This window comes from Triticum urartu, chromosome 2, assembly GCF_003073215.2.
Source record: "Triticum urartu cultivar G1812 chromosome 2, Tu2.1, whole genome shotgun sequence".
NCBI lineage: Eukaryota > Viridiplantae > Streptophyta > Magnoliopsida > Poales > Poaceae > Triticum > Triticum urartu.
The window spans coordinates 248,429,719-248,447,849 of record NC_053023.1 but is presented as its reverse complement, the minus strand read 5'-3'; positions in this window follow the sequence as shown (position 1 = coordinate 248,447,849).

Genomic DNA, 18,131 nt, shown 5'->3' with positions numbered 1-18,131 from the left:
GGGAGGGAGAGATCGATCCATACGGGTCTTGGGGGGCGGCGTGGCGCGACAGAAGGATCAGGGCGCCCCGGGAAGTAGGAGGTGGCCGGGCGCGCGCGTGCGTGCCGCGGGCACACGCCCTCCTGCCCACTGGCAGGAGGTGGAAGACGACAGGGAGGTGGAGGTGGGCTGGGCTGGCTTTTGCCCGGCTGGGCTGCTACAGTGGTGGGCCGGTTGGCCCACCAGGTAGGTTCTCCCTCTTTCTCTTTTAATTTGTTTTCTATTTTTCTGTAGTCTTTAGGGCTTTATTAAAAATACTTAGACACTTCCAAAAATCACCAAACTGCTCATGCTCACTGTATGGAATAAACCCGACATGGAACATTTCAGTTTAGGATTATTTGGACATTATTTCTTTATATAACAGAAATAATTCCAACCCAAATATATTATTGATTTAAATCAAAGGCCTAGATAAATTATTTCTGTGACTCCAAAAATATTGGTTTGAATTACACCTCATGCCAATATTTTCACAGAATAACAGGAACATTTTCTTGGACTCATTTGATGAGATTTAAATGTTGGTTATTTCTAGGGGTTTTTCTGAGGCTTTGAAAATTCCTCAATTCAGATTTCAATTGAATTTAAACATGATGCAGCAACCAAGCTAGGGATGTGACATTCGCTCCCCGCCGCCTCACTGGACCTCGCCGGAGTCGCTCGCCGGCGACCTCCAGGGTCATGCCCTCCTGCCACTCTCCTCCTTCCTGCCCCATGCTTCTCTCTCTCCCTCTCACGAACTTTCTCTCAATCTGTACGTGCACAGAAAGGAGCCATGGGGGCTGTGATCCACATCCAACCGCCGCCTCACCAGAATGCCTCCAACCCCGCCGTGCCCGGATCTGGCAAGCCCGTGCCGCCATGGACCCTCGACCTTCCCGAAGCCCACCTGAGTCCCACGCCCCCTCGCCGCCGGCGTTGACTTCCGCCAGGGCTGCTTTGTACGAGGAATGGAGAAACCCCCAACCAGGATCTTGTTTCTGCAGTGGGTAGTTTTCCACTAAGTCATTTTAGTTCAGCATCTTATTGCATTTTGTGGGACATGTAACATTGTGCATGCTTGTCCGAATGATGTGATCCATACATGAAATTTGTTGTACTCTCCGTGCTCTACATGATGGTCTTGGTTGCATTCATATTAGAGTTGATCTTGACATGTTTATCCCTGATGCAAGAGTGCTATAAAATGTTAACTGCCGGTACTTGTCAGTTCATCGTGATTTGTCATTTTTTGTTGCATTTGATGTGTGCATTCTATGAGCATGAGGTCTACATGTGTTGTGAACTAAATCATTCCATCTTTACAAGGGTGAAAGTCTTGTATTTTTGTGATCTATGTTGTGACTAGGACAAGCATGCAAACAAGGCTCTGTGATGTTTCTGTTTTCAGGGATGCCATGTAAACTTGATGCTACCATGAGATCCATGCTTATTTTGAGATACTTCAGTAAGGATATTTTTAACGTGTGGTTATGCTCTATCCATTCATGGCCCTGGTTGCAATTATGGAGTCCCCTAGAATGTCTTTATCTTGCTCTACTTTTCCTATAAAATGTTCCTGTCAGATTGTTAACATGTTAATCCATATTGCCATGGTTGTTGCTAGTGATCCATGCATTCTATTAACTTGCTCTTGCCATGGTTAGCTTAATTAACATGTCTTCTTGTTATTGGTATGCTTATGTTTTCATTTAATGATTTGTGGTGAGTGTAATGAGCTTGCAAATTTACTATCATAAATCTGTTTATGTCATGAGCTCGCAAAGTTACTATCATTAACATGTCTGAAACTATTAATAAAACTGGCTATGTTTACATATGTGCCATCAAATCTTCTGTGCCTTTTTGGCTCATGTTCAGTAAAGGACTTTTGATATATTCTTTTATTAGAATCATGCCATGCCTTTGTTTGCTATGATATGTTCCTGTAGCATGATGTTTGCTTGCTCTAAAGAGTGCTTCCTGATGTTGTTTTTCACATGTGAGTATTTTCCTGTGAAGCTGGTATCTTTTGCATTTTTGCCATGCTTGTTTGAAACTGGTCTAGTGTGATTTAGCCATAGCTCAGTGTTCATGTTTTGTCAAGAATCTCTTTTAGATCACTCCCATTTGCCTTGTTGATATGTCGGAGTGCAGTAGCTTAGTTTCCTGCTGCATTCTAAGTGCCATCATGTTGTTAACACAATTTTGCACCATTCTTGTTTTGCTTGCCATTTGCAAACCGTGCATCCGTTTTGAGTGGTCTTTATATTGATTTCAACCGAAATCATCTCATCTTTCCAGCGGCATACTTGGTTTGCCAAGTTGATCATTCTTTCCCTTCCCGAGCACGCATATGCATTGCATATCATATCCCGCATATCATGCCATGTTTTGCATCATGTTGCTTGTGCATTGCACCGTGATTGATTGTTGTTCAATTTCTTGTTTTCTTGCCTTGGGTAGAGCCGGGAGACGTGGACGTGAACGAGGAATCTATTGAGTACGCTAACGAGGATCAAGCTTTCGACAACTCAAAGAACTTTGCAGACAAGATGACCATACCCTCGAAATCACTTCTATCTTTGCTTGCTAGTTTGTTCGCTCTATCGCTATGTCGTGCTACCTACCACTTGCTATATCATGCCTCCCATATTGCCATGTCAAGCCTCTAACCCACCTTCCTAGCAAACCGTTGTTTGGCTATGTTACCGCTTTTTGCTCAGCCCCTCTTATAGCGTTGCTAGTTGTAGGTGAAGTTGAAGTTTGTTCCATGTTTGGAACACGGATATGTTCGGATATCACAATATCTATTATATTATTAATGCATCTATATAATTGGTAAAGGTTGGAAGGCTCGGCCTTATGCCTGGTGTTTTGTTCCACTCTTGCCGCCTTAGTTTCCGTTATACTGGTGTTATGTTCCTTGATTTTGCATTCCTTACGCGGTTGGGTGTTATGGGAACCCCTTGACGGTTCGCTTCGAATAAAACTCCTCCAGCAAGGCCCAACCTTGGTTTTACCATTTGCCTCACCACCACCTATACTTTTCCCTTGGGAGTCGCGCTCCCGAGGGTCATCTTTATTTAACCCCCCGGGCCAGTGCTTCTCTAAGTGTTGGTCCGAACCGGGCAACCTACGGGGCCACCTCGGGGCAACTTGAGGGTTGGTTTTACTTGTAGCTTGACCTGTGCGGTATTGCCCCGAGAACGAGATATGTGCAGCTCCTATCGGGATTGTCGGCACATCGGGTGGCTTTGCTGGTCTTGTTTTACCATTGTCGAAATGTCTTGTAACTGGGATTCCGAGACTGATTGGGTCTTCCCGAGAGAAGGAATATCCTTCGTTTACCGTGAGAGCTTGTGATGCGCTAAGTTGGGACACCCCTACAGGGAATAAACTTCCGAAAGCCGTGCCCGCGGTTATGTGGCAGATGGGAATTTGTTAATATCCGGTTGTAGAGAACTTGACACTTAACTTAAATTAAAATGAATCAACCGCGTGTGTAGCTGTGATGATCTCTTTCTGGCAGAGTCCGGGAAGTGAAAATGGTCTTGTGTTATGCTTGAACGTAAGTAGTTTCAGGGTCACTTCTAGTTTCTCGACCGTTGCATTGCTTCTCTTCCCGCTCTCATTTGCATATCATAGCCACCATATATGCTTAGTGCTTGCTGCAGCTCCACCTCACTACCCTTTCCTACCCATAAGCTTAAATAGTCTTGATCTCGCGGGTGTGAGATTGTTGATTCCTCATGACTCACAGATACTTCCAAATAGGTGCAGGTGCCGATGATACCAGTGTAGGTGATGCTACCGACCTCGAATGGGAGCTCGATGAAGATCTTGTGTGTGATCTTCCAAATAGGTAGGGAGCTCGATGATACCAGTGTAGGTGATGCTACCGGTTGATTAGTAGTGGTGCCCAGTTGGGACGATCGGGGATCTAGCAATTGGGGTTGTCTTCTTTTATTTTGGTTCCATAGTCGGACCTTGATTGTATTCTGGATGATGTATGTTTAACATGTTATTTGTGTGAAGTGGCGATTGTAAGCCAACTCTTTATCCCTTTCTTAGTCGGTACATTGGATTGTGTGAAGATTACCCCTCTTGCGACAAAACTACCATGCGGCTATGCCTCTAAGTCGTGCCCCGACATGTAGGAGATATAGCTGCATTGTGGGTGTTACATATGCAATGTAATATTTTTGACCATTTTTATGAGAAATATGCATGTATATAGACAGTAGCCCTTGAGACTCTGTTCAGTCTTTGAAAGAAAAGCAAACAGAGGATCAATAGTCAGTTATTATGTGGTAACATGCTATTTCATTTGGATTTAAAACGGGCCTCCTTGTTGGCGATGACTGCCCAATGAGCGAAAATTTCCGAACTCAAACGGAAACTAGAGCGGGCTAATGAGGATCTAGTCCTTCTTAACAAGCGGCTCGACCAGGAGCAAGGTATGAGACACTCTTATGTTATGCCTGTTTATGTCCGTATTCTGCGGGATTTCCAGAGCTGCAATGTGTGTGTTTGTGCAGATGGTGCTGCCGTTGTCGAAACCCTCAAGGGTGAGCTTACCCAAGCCAACGACCAGGCTAGGGTAAGCAAGGCGGCTGCTAAAAAAGAGACTGTGGATTTAACGGTCGAACAGGCCGCTCGGTGCAATTTTGAGGAACGGGTGACCGAGGTGGAGCAGAGGCTTGAGGACACCGCCCGCAAGTGCGAGTCCTTAGAAGAGGAGAATAAGGCGAAGGGGACCGAACTCGCCAAGGTCCTTCATGATTCCATGGAGGCGCGGACCGAATCCCGCGCGGTGCGCGAGGAAATTCGTCAAGCCGGACAGATAGCAGATGGTAAGCCTTTTCCGTTACAGGCTAAATTTGGGATCAAGGGTATGCCTTGCTTAATCGACTATGGAGTTATAGCGGATCTACCAAAGAGTGATGCGGACGCCGCCCTTTTCTTCTGGGCCCAGGAGGGGTACAAAACGCAGAAGATTTTCTGGTCATAGTTTGCAGGGCAGGAGCGTCCTGCACTGCTAAATGACAAGATGGCACAACGGGCGGAGCTGCATAAGATGTCCAGCGCAGCCATGAAGGACATCATAGTTCGGTTGTGGACAACCGAGGCCATTCTGGACAGCTACTTCGGCCTTGTGCGTCGTCTCGTCGATGCACTTCCCCGAATTGATGCCGTTAAGAGGTGGTCCTGCATAGAAGGAGCGCGAATCGACTTCGCCCGTGTTAAGATGCACTGGGTGAAAATGAAGGCCGAAAAGGTGGCAGTTGAGGATCCGCCTGAAAGCAAGGGCCATCGCCCACCGAAGCGCTATTTTGAGGACATGCTAAATGGTGCTCGCCTTGTAGACTCCTGAAGGAGGTATCAGTGTGGCGAACCAGGCAATCAGACTATGTGGTTTTATTACTCTCACTTAGCTGTAGGAGTTTGACAATGGGTCTACAGAGTAGCCCCTAATAAGTACGCAGCCGTCCCAATGCGGATGCATTACGTATGTGACCGGGAAACAGTCCTTCATGTAATACGGAAAAATCGCTAAAGATTGTAATAAGTCACCAAGTGGCTGACCAACTCGCAACTCATCATGATAGTCAGTTTTCGGCTTTCCCTACTAAGGTGCTTAACCAGATGAACCACAAACACAATCATAGTAGTTCTCCCTTTACTACCCTAGCCGATTAGACGGAACGTAGGGTAGCAAACACATGAGCCGGGCAACCCAACTGTTGACCAAAGACATGATTTGTAGCTGATGCATATAGTGCCGATCTCGGGATGCCAAATTGTGCTATGAAGCTGTTAGGACTTTTACACATATGTTGCCATGTAGATCCCTTGGCAATTTGTACTGAGGCAACTAAAGAGGCGGAATGAAGTCTGTAAGCAAAGACGATACCAAAGAAGAAAAGAAAAAAAATTGGTTTACTGGAATCTGGTTGATACGTCAAAACGTAATCTTACAGAGGGTGCCGTAATCACCAAGGTCATTTTACATGCCAGGGGTCTAAGGCGAGGGAAAAAGCTCTATACATGTTCTTCAGTGAAGTCCTTTGCACCTTCCTGCCGCACGTCTACGCCGCTTTCGCCTGAGTAAGAAAAATTCCTTAAGAGGAATGGTTTTCAATTATTTGTACGGAACCGGGCTCGGATAGAGTCCTAATGAGTCCGTAGGATGAGCAGGTTTTGAAGCACCTCCGTAACAGATAAAAGGAAAAATAATTAAACAAAATGGAAAGGCCATATAGGGTCGAGCCGTACTATAGGCATGTCCGGATTGTGCCTTCGTTGATGCCCAAGGTACTTTGAGTGCGTAATTCTGCATGTGCGGTACAGCTTTCATAGATATACATGGCAATCGACGGAGGAAAAGCTTGCTAATACACCTCTGGAGTTGCCGAGCTATTAGCATGCGGAATTGGCCGGCCTTGTGTAATAGAGTCTGGCATCATGAAATCTCAATGAAGGCACCAATGTCGGTGTCAAAACCGGTAGGTCTCGGGTAGGGAGTCCCGAACTATGCGTCTAAAGATCGAAGGTAACAGGAGACAGAGACACAGTGTTTACGCATGTTCGAGCCCTCTTGATGAAGGTAATACCCTACCTCCTGCTTGATTGACTTTGATGAATATAGGGGTTACAAGAGTTGATCTACCACAAGATCCTAATGGCTAAACCATTGATCTCTAGCCTGTATGATTATGATTGCTTGTATGGACTAAACGCTCCGGTTTATATAGACACCGGAGGGGGCTAGGGTTGTACAAAGTCGGCTTATAGAGAAATGAATCTTCATATTCGCACACCAAGCTTGCCATCCAAGTAAAGGAGAGTCCCATCCGGACATGAGGAAAAGTCTTCCGTCTTGTATCTTCACGGCCCATCAGTTCGGCCGAGGTCACATAGCCCGGACGACCGAGGACCCCCTAATCCAGGACTCCCTCACTCCTCAATTACTTTGGTCATGAACTCCTGAGCGCCTGGCGCCTCACACCCTGCGCTTTCCTCATGGAAGCGCATGTTGAAAAACGCCTCCACATGGTGCCCTAGCGCCTCCCTCGTGATGTTGGCCAGGTCGGAGGCCCTCCAGAAGAGAGCCCCCGAGCCAAGCCTGAGATGGGCATCGGGCACGGCTTCCTATGCGAGAGGGGAAGGCTCCCCGTCAGTGGGCGCAGAGCTTGAGACGGCACCTTCGGACGCACCACCATCCTGAGGTCCTTGGCGAAGGAGCTTCTTCTTCTTCTTGGGGACAGCCTCAGTGAGGGAGTCCTGGATTAGGGGGTCTCCGGACAGTCGGACTATATCCTTTGGCCAGACTGTTGGACTATGAAGATACGAGATTGAAGACGTCGTCCCTTGTCCTGATGAGACTCTACTTTGCGTGGAAGGCAAGCTAGGCAATACGGATATGTATATCTCCTCCTTTGTACTCGAACTTGTGTAACCCTTGCCCCCTCTAGTGTCTATATAAGCCGGAGGGTTTTAGTCCATAGGACAACATACAATCATACCATAGGCTAGCTTCTAGGGTTTAGCTCTTTGATCTCGTAGTAGATCAACTCTTGTACTACTCATATCATTAAGAACAATCAAGCAGGACGTAGGGTATTACCTCCATCAGGAGGGCCCAAACCTGGGTAAACATCGTGTCCCCTGCCTCCTGATACCATCCGCCTTAGACGCACAGTTCTGGACCCCCTAACCGAGATCCGCCGGTTTTGACACTGACATTGGTGCTTTCATGGAGAGTTCCACTGTGTCGATACCGGAAGGTTTTATGGCTCCTTCGATCATTGCTAGCGATGCGGTCCAGGGCGAGGTTTTCCTCCATGGGCAGATCTTCGTATTCGGCGGCTTTGCACTGCGGGCCAATTCACTTGGCCATCTGGAGTAGATCGAGAGCTACACCCCTGGCCATCAGGTCAGGTTCAGAAACTTAAACTACACCGCCGACATCCGCGGAGACTTGATCTTCGACGGATTCGAGCCCATGTCGGAGACACCGCACAGTCATGACGAGCATGGCGTAACTCCGCCGTCGGACAGTGTTGGGGAGATCGTATCCGCAACTACTCCGGTTGTTAATCCGGAACAAATCGCGACGTCTGAGAGTGGAGGGATAGACCCCGTCATGGAGGCCGCCCTCTTAGTGGCGATAGAGCGAGATACTGACTTCACCCCTTACGAGAGCCGTATCGCCAAACCACTGCGTTCATCTCCGACCACGGACTCCGAGCCGCTCATATCCGTGCCGTCGAATCTGACTGGGCATCGATCATGCAGTTCACCTCCACAGATATCTTTCAGCACTAGCCCTTCGGAGATGTGGTAAATTCATTAAGGTCTCTCTCCCTGTCAGGAGAACCTTGGCCAAACTATGTCCGGCTAGAATGGGATGCGGACGACGAAGAAATTCGCAGCCCACCCACCACCCACTTAGTAGCCACTGTCGACGACTTAACCGACATGCTGGACTTTGACTCCAAAGACATCGACGGTATGGACGACGACGCAGGAGACGAACAGGAACCACCACCCACAGGGCGCTGGACCGCCACTTCATCACATGATGTATACATGGTGGATACACCCAGAGAGGGCAATGGCAAAGAGACAGCGGATGATGCCCCCTCCAAGCAACCCAAGCGCCGACGTCAGCGGCTCCGCTCTAAGTCCTGCCGTAGCAAAAACAGTGATAACAGCGCAAGAGGAAATAATAGTCCAGTCGACTCTAGAAGAAACGATGACTGCACCACCCCGGTGGCAGAGCATGATCAAGATGCAAACTGCAAACATAGTACGGATCCGACGTCCTAACATGATGACGCCAAAGATAAGCCTCATCAAACCCCATCTGGGGAAGAAAACAGTCCGAACGAAGATGTACACATCATCCCAGAAACACACTTGGAGCAAGAGAAACTCCGCAGAAGGCTTATTGCCACAGCGAGGAGCCTGAAGAAACAGAAGCAAAGGCTCAAAGTAGCACAAGATACGCCCAACAGTAGGTGGAACAAAGTAACAAATTATGGTGGAAGCTACCATAAAAACAGCTACCCAAAGCGCAAGCTATTACCGGAATTCGACGACGAGGCCTTACAACCTATACAGCTGAAGAATGATACGGCCAACTGGCCGGATCCACCACCTTGTGAACGTGATAGAGCGGCTAACAAAGTCATGCATAAGTCAACACACGATCTACGTGAGAGCTTGCGTCAAAAATCCAGCGCGACCAGATCCATCTATGGATCTATGAAGTGCACTACGGTTCAAAACTAACACCGAATACTGCAACCGTCCGAACACCATGGCACATCCCAATACAGGGGTGCCGCATACCCCTTATGTTTCACTGATGAGGTGCTGGATCACGAATTCCCAGAGGGATTCAAACCGGTGAACATAGAGGTGTACGAGAGACCACAGACCCTGGAGTCTGGATAGAGGACTTTATCCTCCATATTCATATGGCTCGTGGAGACGATCTCCATGCCATTAAATACTTGCCCCTCAAGCTTAAAGGGCCAGCTTGGCACTGGCTGAAAAGCCTCCCCAAAAACTCAATTGGTAGTTGGGAGCTGCTCGAGGACGCTTTTCGAGCCAATTTTCAAGGGACTTATGTCCGACCTCCGGATGCAGATGATTTAAGTCATATAATCCAACAGCCCGGAAAGTCCGCCCGAAAGCTTTGGAACAGGTTCCTCACCAAGAAGAACCAAATCATCGACTGTCCGGACACCGAAGCCTTAGCAGCTTTTAAACACAGCGTCCGAGACAAATGGCTCGCCGGAAACCTCGGCCAAGAAAAAGCGAGAACGATGGTAGCCCTAACAAGCCTCATGACCCACTTTTGTGTGGGCGAGGACAGCTGGTTGGCCCATAGCACCACCAGCGACCCAAGCACATCCGAGGTTAGGGATTGCAATGGTAAACCACGACACAACAAAAACAAGCATCGAAATAAAGAAGGTAGCCCAGATAACACGGCGGTAAACGCCGGATTCAGGGGCTCCCGACCAGGTCAGCGGAAAAAGCCTTTCAAAGGCAGCAAAGAAGGACAATCTAGCCTAAACAAAATTCTTGACAAAATCTATCAGATTCACGGCACCCCAGACAAGCTTGCAAATCATACCCATAGAGAATGTTGGGTCTTCAAGGAAGCCGGTAATCTAAATGGCAAACACAAAGGGGAAGAGACGCCAAGCGAAGACGAGGATGAACCTCGCCAGCAAAGCGCCGGAGGACAGAAAAAGTTCCCACCAGAGGTTAAAACGGTAAACGTGATCCATGTGACAAAGAGGAGAAGCAAGCATGCACTCCGAGACACACGCGCCATAGAGCCCGTCACCCCTAGGTTCAACCCCTGGTTGGCCTGCCCGATCACTTTTGATCGTAGGGATCACGATACAAATATCCAGCACGAAGGACTGGCGGCCTTGGTGTTAGACCCAAGAATAAATGGGTACCATTTCACACGAGTCCTCATGGACGGCGGCAGTGATCTAAATCTGATATATCATGACACAGTCCGCAAAATGGGGATAGACCCGACACAAATAAGCCACAGTAATACTACCTTTAAGGGAGTAATACCAGGCCAAGAGGCCCACTGTATGGGCTTTCTACTACTAGAGGTGGTATTCGGTTCTCCCGATAACTTCCGAAGTGAACGGTGAACTTTTCACATTGCTCCATTCCGAAGTGATTATCAAGCACTACTCGGAAGGACGGCTTTCGCTCGTTTTAACGCAATACCGCATTATGCCTTCCTCAAGATTAAGATGCCCGGTCCACGCGGCATCATCATAGTTAGCGGAAATACCGAACGTTTTTTACGTACGGAAGAGGACGCGGCGGCTCTAACAGCCGCGAACTAGACGGCCTCACCAACCAGAAAAAATGGCAGGTCGTCATGACCATGGACACTGTTAGACGAGTCCGGCGTTCCATCACATATACATGAGATGGGTTTGATGATCAAACCCTCATAAATGATGCCAGGGGCTCCCCGCGTGTAATCAGGGCCAGCCCGACTCAACTTGACTTCTCCTGAATTTTGATAGTTCATTGATAATAACCAATTCTTCTTTTTTTGGCATGACAACTTTCACCTAATTTCTTTCCTTTTACATATGAGAATTGTGCTACAGCTGTCCAGGACATGGCACAATAAAGACACAGGCATAGATGTGTAGCAGGGACCCGCCCAAAGGTTTCTTTTTAGATTAAGACCCTTCGTAAACCTTTTTTTACTGTCTCTTGTTGCTCACATCCTCCGGATACTCCACACAACCGAGAAGGATGCTGGCGTTATTGGCATGTGGCCACACCAGGATTTGCACATACCTGGACACATGGGGTTTCTTATTAAGGGCATTGTTTAGCCCAATATATGTCATAAAGACCGAACACCTTCGGAAGTGTTCGGCGTCGCGAGTTTGGCCCTATATGCATCAGCTCCGAATCATGTCTTTGGTCAAATGTTGGGTTTTCCCGGCTCCCAGGTTTTGGTACTTTACGTTCCGTTATATCGGCTAAGGTAGCAATGCGAGAACTACTGCGATTGTGCCCTGGTTCATCCGGATGAGCACCTCAATAGAGAAAGTCGAAAACTGACTGTCATGATATAGCGAGAGATTGGTCAACCACTTGATGACTCATCAGAATCTTCGGGATTCCTCCGCATTAACGAAGGGTCGTTTCCCGGTCATGTACGTACGCGCCCCATATTCGGACGAGCGCAAAAGTACCAAGGGCTATATAGTAGCCCCACTGTCAAACTCCTATGGCTAAGTGAAAGTGCTAAAGCAATATAGTCCGATTGCCTCGTTCGCTGCGCTATCACCTCCTTAACGGACCAAGACGTTGGATCAAGTGTGGATATGCATTTTTTGTGAACGCCCCCGCATTATATGCGTGGGGGCGGAAGACGACTACTGCAAACTTTCAGGTTATATACATATATACATAAACGGCCGCACAGGAGGCATCATAGAACTTTCAGGCAAAAGTATAAATACAGCCTTGATAATTCAATAAAACATTGTTTTTACAATGGGAATACATGTCACGAGAACATAATATTCTTCGAGCACTGAGCTTCTATCGAACGAGCGCCTTCAAGAACTTCTTCAAAGTAGTGCTCGGTAGCCACTCGGCCTACGGCCGAACCCTGTGTCGCAACAGTGGTGGCCTCCATCTCCACCCAATATGTCTTGACACGGGCAAAGGCCATCCGTGCACTGTCTATGCACGCCGATCTCTTTACAGCATCGATGTGTGGCACAGCACCAAGGAATTGGTGCACTAAACTAAAGTAGCTATTCAGCCCTCGCCCTCCCGGCCATAGGTGATCCACAACGGACCTCATGGCAAGTTCGGACAACCTATGGAGCTCGGCCCACTCGGACATTCGCTCACTCAACAGCAGCAGACGGACTGGAGCATGAAACTATGACCAGAATAGTTTTTCCACTTCGTGATCTTTCTTATCCTTGAAGTACTCTGCCGCATCAGCAGCACTTGTAGCCAAATCCACAGAGGCGTCCGCACAACTCCATAGCCGGTCCAGAGGTGCATACTTCGGATCTCCGAACTTAGTCCGCAGCAAGAAGGGTTTCCCAGACACGATATCTGCAGCTTGATTCAGCTCGTCCTTCGTCGCTCTAATTTTGGAGCGGGCTTCCTTGGCAGCCACCAGGGCCTTCTCCAGGTCCGTCGCCTTCGCCCGGTTTTCTTCTTCACGGAACTGGTAACGGTCAGCAGCATCTTTTAACTCTACTGCCATCTTGGCTATTTTTTCCTTGCTCCCGCAATGTGCGGCCTGTTCGGACCGTTAACTCTTCGGCCGCCTTTAGAGCGTCCGCATTGCTACTCCTTGCTTGCTCCTTGGCTCGGGCAAGCTCCGCCCGAAGGGTCTCCACGGTGGCAGCTCCATCTGCAGTCACAACATATTAAAGATACTGGCATGATGCTCCTCTTACTATGTGTTGATCACCGAAAAAATCAATTACCATGTGCCTCGTCAAGCCGCTGGTTCACAAGCACGATGTCGGCATCTGCCGCATCCAGTTGCCGCTTTAGCTCGGCAAACCCATCAGTCCGGCTAGCCACTGGAGCTTCGGCCACATGCACATCAAGGCAGTCTGGTTATTGCCTGGGACTATGATCCTCTGTTTGCCTTCGTTTTCGACGACAACCAGTCTCAGGGGCTACTATCTGCATAGGGCACACCTAATGTATGCGGTACTATCGAAGACATACACTATTTCACGTACCTCAGAGCCTTTTAGCACACTCATAAAGGCTCCATGCAAAACCGCTTTCAGCGGATGAAATCCTTTTAATTACCGTACCCATTAGCGTACGATGCGCTTCCAAGACAGTCGCTTGCCCCAGAATATCCTTCAGAGAGTCCGACCGCACACTGTATGGTTCCGGACCCTCGCTGTCGCTCTCCTTAGGAGCCGGATACCGGGGATTCTGGGTAGCCAAAGGGTTATCCTCTGGCCTTATTGGATCCGGAGATGCCCTTCGAGATTACACTTCAAGGTCGCCCGCTTCATGAGGAGGGGTGTCGGGGGGAGGCGTTTCACTCTCCATCATCTCCGGAAGAAGATCCCCCGAAGACGAACTCTGTCGAGACGGGCTACGATCCGGACTACAATTTATAAGCATTGGTTATTGTCTTCGTATGTAAGGTAGGATATTTCCACTATTAAGTACTTTTCGACTACTTACAGCTCGGTAGAGGGCTGATCCCCGCGCGGACATTGTGCGGCAAGAATACCCTCCGAGACAGGACCCTCTGATGAAGATTTCTTCTCCCGTTTGGAAACCTTAGTTTCCGGATCTTCAGAGGTAGTCCTCTTCCTTCCCCGTGGATCGAGAATGTTAGATTCTTCCCTTTGGTTGTCCTCCCTCGCGGAGGCGCTCATTCCCCCGGCTGGAATAAATAGCGAGTGAGGCCTGCTTTTGCCTACTCTATTCCCCCCATCATCTTCCTTTGAGGGCACTGGATACGGCGCTGGCTCGAGCATCTTGTCCAGTAACGGATTGTCCAAGCCCTCAGGAAGGGGGGCCGAACACCTGATCATCATCGCCTTTGCTATCCAGTCCTGGTCAAAGAGCTGCTCTTTAGAATGATGCCATGGTAAATAAAAGGACAGCAGGTTCGGCATGGGATTACTTACTTGGGCAGCAGGGCGGTTGCAGCTCAGTCCCAGGTCCTCGGTGGTGTCCGGACACTCTATTTGGGGTCCGAAGACCGATTTGTACATCTCTTCGTGCGTCATGCCGAGGAAATGCTGAATAGCTCGCGGTCCTTCCGGGTTGAATTCCCACATGCGGAGGGGCCGGCTTTGCAAGGCTGGACTTGACGAACTAGCATAACAAGCATTACCATAACCAGACTGAAATCTCTCTCAAAGAGATCTCGGATATGGCTTTGCAATATTGGCACGTCCTTGGCTAGACCCCAGCTCAGCCCCCTGCTGATCCATGACATCAGTTGTGGTGGGGGGCTCGAGCGAAAGGTGGGGCAGCTACCCACTTGGCACTTCGGGGAGCTGTGATGTAAAACCACTCCCGTTGCCACAATCTGGACACTTCTGGGAAGGAACCCTCAGTCCATGGAGCATCAGCGATTTTGCTTATTAAAGCGCCTCCGCACGCTGCGTGCCGCCCCTCGATCATCTTCAGCATCACATCGAAGGTCTTGAGCCACAGGCCGAAGTGAGGGGTAATGCGGAGGAAGGCCTCACATACGACAATAAATGACGAGATGTGAAGAAGGGAATCCGGGGCCCGATCATGAAAATCCAGCCCATAATAGAACATAAGACCCATAACAAAGGGATCCAGAGCGAGGCCTAGTCCTCGGAGGAAGTGGGAGATGAACACGACGCTCCCATTGGGTTCGGGAGTAGGGACAACCTGTCCTCGGGCGGGCAGCCTATGCGAAATTTCGGCGGTCAGATATCTGGCCTCTCTCAACTTCTTGATGTCCTCCTCTGTGACGGAGGAAGGCATCCACCGACCTTGAAGGTTGGATCCGGACATAGTTGATGGTTCGACGCACCTGACCTGAGCTTTGGGTGTTAGAACTCATGGCGGGGGAAGGATTCGATTGAGCACTGGAGGGAAAAAAGAAAAAGCCTCGTCCGCTTTATAAGGAGGGTGAATATCAAGCGTCCTCCTCGTGGCGTTTGGGGCTTGCCTAAGATCTAGGAGTCATACCAACAGGCATGGTTGGGTTACCCATGTATGTGTTGATGAGAATCCTGTGATAAGGGGGACACGATCTCTGCTTTGACAAGACGTGGAAAGAAAACCGCCTCGCGTTATGTGCAGAGCTGGTTGAGAAAAACGGTTTGAATAAAGACAGGGCCATAGCGTGATGTCATGTTATTAGAATGTGTCAGCAGATTAGATTTGTGGAAATTTTATTCTCTCTACAGTGGTATGTGGAACTTATTTTGCAGGGCCGGACACTATCCTTGTATTCAAAACACTTCCATGGTGTATGCGGAGGAGGAACCCGCCTTGCAATGCCCAACACAATACAGCATGCCGGACTCATCGTCATTGAAGCCTGGTTCAGGGGCTACTGAGGGAGTCCTGGATTAGGGGGTCTCCAGATAGCTGGACTATATCCTTTCGCCAGACTGTTGGACTATGAAGATACGAGATTGAAGACTTCGTCTCGTGTCTCGATGGGACTCTACTTGGCATGGAAGGCAACCTAGGCAATATGGATAAGTATATCTATTCCATTGTAACCGACCTTGTGTAACCCTAGCCCCTTCCGGTGTCTATATAAACAGGAGGGTTTTAGTCCATAGGACAACATACAATCATACCATAGGCTAGCTTCTAGGGTTTAGCCTCTTTGATCTCGTGGTAGATCAATTCTTGTACTGCTCATATCATCAAGAACAATCAAGCAGGACGTAGGGTATTACCTCCATCAAGAGGGCCCGAACCTGGGTAAACATCGTGTCCCCTGCCTCATGTTACCATCCACCTTAGAAGCACAGTTCGGGACCCCCTACCCGAGATCCGCCGGTTTTGATAGCGACACTCAGGAGGGTAGACAACGCCTCATTGTCGGGGTCCTCCACGGCTGTGGCCTGGTAGGCACGCTCGAGGGAGCACACTGCGTCCTTCTCCTCGCAAGCAACCATGATGACGTCGCGGCTCCCTGGCATCTTGAGAACATTGTAGCCATGTTGGGTCACTACCATGAACTTGGCCAGGGTCAGATACTCAAGGATGGTGTTGTACGTGAGGAGAATGTGAGTGACATCGAAGTCGATGAGCTCCGTGCGGTAGTTGTCATGGGTGCCAAAGGTGATAGGGAGGCGGATCTGCCCTATCGGGGTGGTGGAGCCATCGGTCACTCCTGAGAAAGGTTTGGTAGGCTGCAGCTGGTCGTAGGGCACCTAGAGTCGGTCGGACGTCTCGATGGAGAGGACATTGAGCCCTGCACCACCATCGACGAGTGTCTTGGTGACAAGCATGTTCCTGATGGTAGGTGAGCAGAGCATTGGGAGAGCGCCGACAGTTGCCACACACTTGATCTGGTTGGAAGAGCTGAAGGTGATGGTGCACTTGGACCACCTGAGTGGGCGTATTGCCTCGATCTTGGGGAGGGTTGTCGGTGTCAAAACCGGCAGATCTCGGATAGGGGGTCCCGAACTGAGTAGCTAAGGATCGAAGGTAACAGGAGACAGGGGAGACATGATGTTTACCCAGGTTTAGGCCCTCTTAATGGAGGTAAACCCTAGGCCCCTTCAGTGTCTATATAAACCAGAGGGGTTAGTCCATGGAGGCGATGACAAATCACATAGGCTAGACATCTAGGGTTTATCCATTACGGTATCAAGGTAGATCAACTCTTGTAACCCCTATACTCATCGAATACAATCAATCTGGACGTAAGGTTTTTTCTCCATTAAGAGGGCCCGAACCTGGGTAAAAATCGTGTCTCCCATGTCTCCTGTTACCTTCGATCCTCAGAAGCACAGTTCGGGACCCCCTACCCGAGATCGACTGGCTTTGACACCGACAGTGGTGCTTTAATTGAGAGCTCCATTGTGCCGTCGATGGTGGGATCAATGGCTCGCCTCGTCATTAATGATAGCATCATCTTGGGAGAGACCCTAGCTTTTGGATAGCTCCTCCAGCTCGGCGGTTTCACGGTGGGCGCCCATACAACCTTTAAGCCAACGGTGGGCCTCGAAATCGCTAAACATCATCTTCATGTCGGCCTCGAACACCCCGAAAAGATGGATCAAGCAGATATTTCCTCTTTAAACAAACTGCTTGATTGCATCACGGTCCTGGGAGTAGCAACAGAATACGATCGGATTGGGCTTAAACCCGATCAAAGGGAAATGAGGTCCCCACCGATCACCCATATGGTAGCGGTCGTGGATGAACAGGCCAATGATACATCTCCCCCAAAGTGGAGAACGAGCTATGTTCGGATTTCCGAGTAACACGAGCCGGATACCTATCTTTGGGAAGAGACCTCTTGTCCTACGAACATAGAACCGGGCGTTGGGCCCAAAGACCGCTAGGAAGCTCTGGACCCTAGACCGGTGACTTCATAGATTCCTGAAATTCCGGATACAATAATGGGTCAGGATTCGGTTTTAGGCCCTCCCACCCACCATATACAATATTCCACAAACGATTTAGGTCCTCTAGATGTATGCGATCTAATGTATGTGCGACAGCAACTTGAGGAAACAGTCCATCACTTTTGGGCCAGGTTCCTCCTTATTAAAGACAAGATCAAGGACTGCCGTGATGACGACGCTATTTTTATATTTCGCCACAATTGAACGGAAGATGGAATCCTTAACGCCTTCAACCGCCGCTGCATACTGGACTTTTCAGATCTGGCACACACCGTCCAGATGTTTAGAGCAATGGAAAGCACCTGGAAGGCACAAACAACCCGGTGGGATCTTCCGGCCTTCAAGCAGCCCACCGGACGGACAAAAAGGACGCACCCCTATGGGGCACCAGATCATCGTCCTGTGGAGAAAAAAGTGAAGCCCTTTACGGGACACAGAACTGTC